At 41.6% G+C, this 7,681-nt stretch overlaps 1 protein-coding gene across 11 annotated transcripts in view; it reads left to right on the top strand.

Annotated features, from left to right (window-relative positions):
* The window catches only part of trip12 (thyroid hormone receptor interactor 12), a 218,931-nt gene that overhangs the window by 38,081 nt on the left and 173,169 nt on the right, over window positions 1-7,681 (top strand). The gene's annotated exons all lie outside the window — the stretch shown is intronic.

Below are 7,681 nucleotides of genomic sequence, written 5' to 3'. Positions count from 1 at the left end.
AGAACTTCAACTTTTAGATCTGGTTTATCCTTTTCCATCACTATTTTAAATCTAATAGAATTATGGTTGCTGGCCCCAAAGTGCTCCCCCACTGGCACCTCAGTCACCTGCCCTGCCTTATTTTCCAAGAGTCGGTCAAGTATAGCACCTTCTCTAGTAGGTACATTCACATACTGAATCAGAAAATTGTCTTGTATACACTTAATAAATTCCTCTCCATCTAAACCTTTAACACTATGGCAGTCCCAGTCGATGTTTGGAAAGTTAAAATCCCCTACCATAACTACCCTATTATTCTTACAGATAGCTGAGATCTCCTTACAAGTTTTTCTCAATTTCCCTCTGACTATTGGGGGGGTTTATAATACAATCCCAATAAGGTGATCATCACTTTCTTATTTCTCAGTTCCGCCCAAATAACTTCCCTAGATGTTTTTCCGGGAATATCCTCCCTCAGCACAGCTGTAATGCTATCCCTGATCAAAAGTACCACTCCCCCTCCTCCCTTGCCTCCCTTTCTATCCTTCCTGTAGCATTAGTATCCTGGAATATTCAGCTGCCAGTCCAGCCTATCCCTGAGCCATGTTTCCGTAATTGCTATGATATCCCAGTCCCATGTTCCTAACCATGCCCTGAGTTCATCTGCCTTCCCTGTTAGGCCCCTTGCAATGAAATAAATGCAGTTTAATTTATTAGTCCTACCTTGTCCCTGCCTGCCCTGACTGTTTTGACTCGCTTCTGTTTTCAGCTGTACCCGTCTCAGATCGATCTCTTTCCTCACTATCTCTCTGGGTCCCACCCCTACCCCCACCTTACTAGTTTAAATCCTCCCAAGCAGTTCTAGCAAATTTCCCTGCCAGTATATTAGTCCCCTTCCAATTTAGGGTCAATTCTACCCCAAAAGAGATTCCAATGATCCAAACATGGGAATCCTTCTCCCATACACCAGCTTCTCAGCCGTGCATTCATCTGCTCTTTCCTCCTATTCCTGCACTCACTAGCTCGTAGCACTGCCCTTGAGATATTACTACCCTTGAGGAGCTTTTTAAATTTCTGCCTAACTCTCTCTGTAATCTCCCTTCAGAGTCTCAACCATTTCCCTTCCAATGTCGTTGGTTCCAATGTGGACAATGACCTCCTGCTGGCCCCCCTCCCCCGTGAGAATATTCTGCACCCTCTCTGAGACATCCTTGATCCTGGCACCAGGGAAGCAACACACCATTCTGCTTTTTCTCTGCTGGCCACAGAAACGTCTGTCTGTACCTCTGACTGCAGATTCCCCTAACACAATTAATCTCTTGGAAGCCAACGTGCCCCTTGTTGCTTTCGAGCCAGTCTCAATACCAAAAACTTGGCTGTTCGTGCTACGTTCCCCTGAGAATCCATTGCCCCCTACATTTTCCAAGACAGCATACCTGTTTGAAATGGGTATATCCACAAAAGATGTTCGCCGTGCTGGGAATTTGTATTGCAGAGGTTTCGTCCCCTGTCTAGGTGACATCCTCAGTGCTTGGGAGCCTCCTGTGAAGCGCTTCTGTGATCTTTCCTCCGGCATTTGTAGTGGTTTGAATCTGCCGCTTCCCATTGTCAGTTCCAGCTGTCCGCTGCAGTGGTCGGTATATTGGGTCCAGGTCGATGTGCTTATTGATTAAATCTGTGGATGAGTGCCATGCCTCTAGGAATTCCCTGGCTGTTCTCTGTTTGGCTTGTCCTATAATAGTAGTCCTATAATAGTATATAATAGTACAAGCCAAACAGAGAACAGCCAGGGAATTCCTAGAGGCATGGCACTCATCCACAGATTTAATCAATCAGCACATTGACCTGGACCCAATATACCGACCACTGCAGCGGACAGCTGGAACTGACAATGGGAAGCGGCAGATTCAAACCACTACAAATGCCGGAGGAAAGATCACGGGAGCCTCCTGTGAAGCGCTTCTAAGCACTGAGGATGTCACCCATTCAGGGGACGAAACGTCTGCAACACAAATTCCCAGCTCGGCGAACAGAACCACAGCAACGAGCACCCGAGCTACAAATCTTCTCACAAACTTTGATCCACAAAAGGCTCCTGCATTAGCTGCCTACCTCTCTTACCCTTCCTGGAGTTAACCCGTCTCTGTGACTGTATCTGAGACTTTTCCCCCTTTCCTATAACTGTCATCCATCACATACTGTTGCTGTTGCAAATTCCTCATCGCTTCTCTCTGTCTCTCCAACCGATCCACTCGATCTGATAAGATTCGCATCCAACAGCATTTATGGCAGATATAATCAGTAGTAACCTTTAAACTCTTTAAACTCCCACATCTGACAAGAAGTACATTTCACTACAAAGGCCATTTTTGTTCCTTCACAATCTACAGACCCAGAAAATAACACTCTCTTATTCTTCTACAAACACTGCCCCAGGTTAAATTAATAGCTACGGCTTACATTTTAAGTTTAATCAAGAGACTTCTCTCCAAAAACATATAATCAAGAAAGAATCCACTATACTCACTACTGCAGCCTTTCTCTTGGACAGACTTAAAACAACATGTTCTAATTAATTAAAATTCAAAACCCTTTAATGGCAAACTGTGGGGGAGTTTAGATATCTTTAAATTCATATCTTTAGAGATATTATTATACATCCATGAAGCAGCTGAAATTTGAACTCTGGTAGGGACACTATCATTGTTCCACAAGAACTGAATCAATTAAACAAATTACGAGGTGTCACACACCATTTCTTCTTCTTTTCTAACCAACCTGTTCAGAGATGCTAGTACACACCTCTGGAGTGTGAGGGACTGGAAAATTGTACCTCCCAAACCAAGCTCTTACTCCTTTGTCTATCAAGTGCTAAGACAAGCTCATTCCAAATCATGAGATTCATGGAAGTCAGATGGGACAAATTAGGCAGAGAAGAGTCCTCTGGCTTAGTAAGTAAATGCACTGTGAGTGAGATATGTGTTGCATGCAGCAGGACAGTCATTCCATTTGGCTTTAATCTTCCTTACTTTTACAGGGGGTGTGGTTTGAGGGATGGGAATAAATGAGCAAGGGCTCCCATTTGCAACACTGTCAAACAATCCAGTTGGTTATGTAGGTTGAGGGCAAGATCGGGCTTGACTGTAACTGTCTATACCCATCAATCCTTGCTGTCCCATATTCTCTCAGATTGATATTTGTAAGACGTAGTGTGTTGTTGATGCTCAGGAAATTATCCCCAACAAGCAAAGGGATGAGGGGGAGAAGAATTAGCAAAACTAATAACGTGCAGGTAGTGGTAATTAATGCAGTTTAGACTTCAATGCTGTGGTTACCTGCAATTGTAATACTGAAGCTTTACTCACACAGAGGGTGCTGTGTGTATGGGATGAACTGCCAGAGGAAGTGGAGGAGGCTGGTACAATTGCAGCGTTTAAAAGGCATCTGAATGGGTATATGAATAGGAAGGGTTTAGAGGCATATGGGCCAAATGCTGACAAATGGGATGAGATTAGGTTAGGATATCTGCTCAGCATGGACAAGTTGGACGGAAGGGTCTGTTTCATGCTGTACATCTCTGACTATGACTATAAATTGGGGCAAGACTTAGACAATTAATAAGGCTCTGGGTAGTGTTGGAGAATAGGGTTCAGGTACATAATTCTTTGAAATTTGCATCACGTTGACAGGATGGGTAAAGCATTTAGCATACTTGCCTTCATTGTGCAGACCTTTTGAGTATAGGAATTAGGATGTCATGTGGAGGTTGTACAGGACAATGATGAGGCCTCTTCTGGAGTACTTTCTCGTTCTGGTTGCCCTGTTATGGGAAGGATATTATTAAACTGGAGAGGGTTCAGAAAAGATTACCAGGATGTTGCCAGGAATGAAGGGTTTAAGTTGTAAGAAGTGGTTGGATAGGCTCGGCCTATTTTTCACTGGCACATAGGTTGAAGGGTGACCTTCTAGACGTTTATAAAGTTGAGGGGCATAGATAAACTGAATAGCAAAGGCCTTTTCTCAAAGCTGGTGGAGTTCAGAACTAGGAGTTATATTTTTAAGGTAAGTGAGAGATTTAGAAGGCACCCAAGGGGCAACATTATCACGCACTGGTTCTGTCTGGAATGAACTGCCAGAGGTGCTGGTGATGGATGCAGGTACAGTTAGAACATTTAAAAGACATTTGAGTACGTGCATGAACAGGAAAGATTTGGAGGGATATGGGCTTAATGCAGGCAGGTGGGACTAGTTTAGTTTGAGAACATGGTCAGCATGGACTAGTTGGACTGAAGGATCTGTTTCCATGCTATATGACTTTATAACATCCAGTCAATCTTAATGTAATCTTCAAACTTGTTTCTCATCTCCTTCCTACCCCCACACTCTTACCTAGGTCATTTCAGGAGCATTTATGAAGATCACAAATAGTAAGGGACCCAGCACTGGTTCTGATATGTCACTTGCATCAGGCTCCAGTCACGTAAACTATCTCCTACCATCAACATCTGTCACCTTCCACTAAGCCAAGTTTGGATCCAACTTGCCAAATTACCCTACATCCTATGATCTTTTATCTTCTTTCTCTATCTTCATGTCGGACCTTGCTGATATCCATATAAACTATATCAACTGCTTACCCTCATCCAAATACAGAGGAACCTCGATTATCTGGCAGTTGATTAACCAAATTTTGAATTATCCAAACAAGATTGTAAGGTCCCAATGACATCCCTTTGACAAAGCCATTTTGACTATCCCTGATCAAAACTTGCCTCTTTGAATGTAGATTAATTTTCTCCTTCAGTATTTTCTCTAATTGCTTCCTTCCCACTAGTGTTACACTCACTGGTCTATACAGTCATTCTGCTATAATGCAAATTTGCTGTAACATGATTGAAGAATTGGGGATGCTTTTCTTACAACATGAACTTTTAAAACATGTTGACTGTAATGCAATTTCAGTGCCAACATTTCAAGTGCTGTTTCTAAAGCGTAATTTTTCTGTAATGCACGGTTGCACAAGAACACAAACATTGCATTATTGAAGAATACTGTCATTCCCTGCACTCTCTTTATCACCCTTGTAATGTGGAACTGCAACCCAAGTTTGAAAAGTAACATCCTATGTGACTGTGACAGAAGTGAACTTTACCACCACCTCCAGGTATAGTTGACGAATCCATCCTCCTCCACATGTCTTTTCACTACTCTTGTTCAGTTAGGTGGACTGCTATCACCTGGATCCTTCCTTTATCTGTCTACTCATACCATAACTAGAGAATCACGTACGATGATTTCTTTTCTCATGCACCTATTGTATCTGGTGGCTGTAGGGATCTATCCTTGGTTATATCTTTCTTCTCAAATATGTGCGGTCTCTTGGTGACCGCATCCAAAGGAGCAGCATTAGTTTTCAAACTTACTGATTTACACTCAGTTCTGCCTCCTTTTTTAATAATTCTGTCATTAGCATGCTTATTTGACTCCAGGGTGAGGAGAAATGTCCTCCAGTTAAATATTGGGAAGCCCCTTTTTTTTTTTGGATCCCTGTACTATATGCTGTTTCCAAGCTATTAACTCCTTCCCTCTCCCTGTCAACAGTTTAAGATTAAACTGGTTTATTCAGTGTCAGTCACATTTTATCTCAAGCTCATTTCTCACTCACGGTGTCACTGACTATCTTTGCATTCCCTGCCTCTGTTCATCTGCTGTAACCCTCATTGTGTCCTTGTTAACTCGAGATTCAATTATTTGAACACGTTCCTGTACTCCCATATTCTTCCCTTTGTAAATTACTGGTCAGTGAAAACTCTGCCAGTGTTTATTTCCTTTCCCCTGTCGCTTCTCTGCCTGTTGACCTATATTGGTTCCTGATCAAGCAGCAGCATGGTTTTAAAATTCACATTTTAAAATAACTCTAGACATTCTCACCTGTCTGTGTTCACCTGATCCATAACCCATGGAGATACCTGTGCTAATTCTGAATTCTTGATCATCCCCCGTTTTTAATTGCTGCACTTTTAGTTGTGTGCTTTCACTTGCCTTGGTCCCCAAACTATTGGTTATCTGACATCCTTATTTCCTTATGTAATTCAATGACGTGGTTTGTTTTACTATGCTCCTAAAAAGCGGTTTCCTCTTGGCCTGTTGCCAGGGAGGAGGGTGGAATTAGGAGATAATCTTGGAGCGTTTGATTGTATTAAAGATGCTATGTAAACATAAACTGTTGATAAGATGATGGAAGTAATGGAGAAGGATGTTGCTGAAGTAGACCCAACGATCGTTCAAACTGTCTGAGCAGGCTGAAGTGCTTGAATGGCTTGCTTTGGTTTCTTGTGTCCTCCACAATTTTAATATGTAGTGGTGAAACCTTGCTTCAAGTTGTCAAATCATCTTTATAAAGTGATAAATTCAAAGGAAAATAGATGCCACGTTATATCACCTGTGATAAGGCTATAAATAGTACAGTTGTGTAGAAGTGTCTTTCTCCAGCAGACATATATCAATGTTAGTATTGTAGATGATGCAAATTGGAACAGGTGATCTGCTGTGACTAGCCTGTCCACTCTGCAGGCTGTTTCTTTTCACATTCATCACTTGAATGAAATTTTTCATGAATTTCAGAGGTAATCGAGCAAACTTCAGAATATCGTGCCTTTACTGTTTACCCCTGGCTAGCTGCACCCCACAGCTGACTTACATTTCTCGTCCAGCATCACATTTCATGTTTCTTGTTCTTAGTCGAAGTAACTTTTATTCTTGTATGGAGGAATTTTTAACTTCAGATGGATTTCGTTGCTGGGAGTCTGCTGTAAAGTTGTGTAAAGGCATGAAGTGGAAATTATACTTCTATAGTATGATGCCACAATAATGAAATGACATCATAAAGCATCTTCAATGTTTCTTTCCTGGGTTGCAAAAGCTAGACTAATGGATGATGGGGCTGTGGTAGGTTTGCCTATGGCAAATAGAGTATTGTCCTTATGGCTAATTAGAGGTCACGGAGCAGTAATGGTGAACGGAATTCCATACTTCACTCTGGTAATTGGGCAAAAATAGAAAAAATGTGCGCTTTAAAAGACTGCACCAGGTTTGTATTAAAAGAAAACTCTTGTTAGTAAGAATTTTTGTAGATATTGTAATATCACTACTTCTCTTGTGTACTATGGGTTTGGAAAAACCATTGATTCTGTGCTTGTTTGCATAATCCAATTGCATGCTCCTTTTGTTGTCTTAAAACTGGTGAGAGCTGTGTTCTTTATTCTATTTCTTGTGTGCTTTCTTTGTCACATGATTTCCTTTCGTGGCTGAATCCGAACAAAATGAAACCCATCTTAAGTAGGGAGAAGTGCAACAAACGGGGAGTGGTTAGAGTATATTTAACCAAGTTTCTAACCCATTGATACTTCATTCTATTTGCTGCCAAGTGTACCATTGTGAATATTTAACTGTGAACTCGACTATACAATGACCAAACCATTATGATTTGTACTAAAGCTGCTTATTGGTCAGACTCATTTGAGGAGACAATTGATCTGAAAGAGAAAATAATGAATAGTGAAGCTATAACACGGTAAAAACAATGACTGCAGATGCTGGAAACCAGATTCTGGATTAGTGGTGCTGGAAGAGCACAGCAGTTCAGGCAGCATCCAAGGAGCTTCGAAATCGACGTTTCGGGCAAAAGCCCTTAATCAGGAAT

Source organism: Chiloscyllium plagiosum, chromosome 13, assembly GCF_004010195.1.
Source record: "Chiloscyllium plagiosum isolate BGI_BamShark_2017 chromosome 13, ASM401019v2, whole genome shotgun sequence".
NCBI lineage: Eukaryota > Metazoa > Chordata > Chondrichthyes > Orectolobiformes > Hemiscylliidae > Chiloscyllium > Chiloscyllium plagiosum.
Note: the sequence above shows the minus strand (reverse complement) of the source record. Positions and strands in the feature narration are given on the sequence as shown.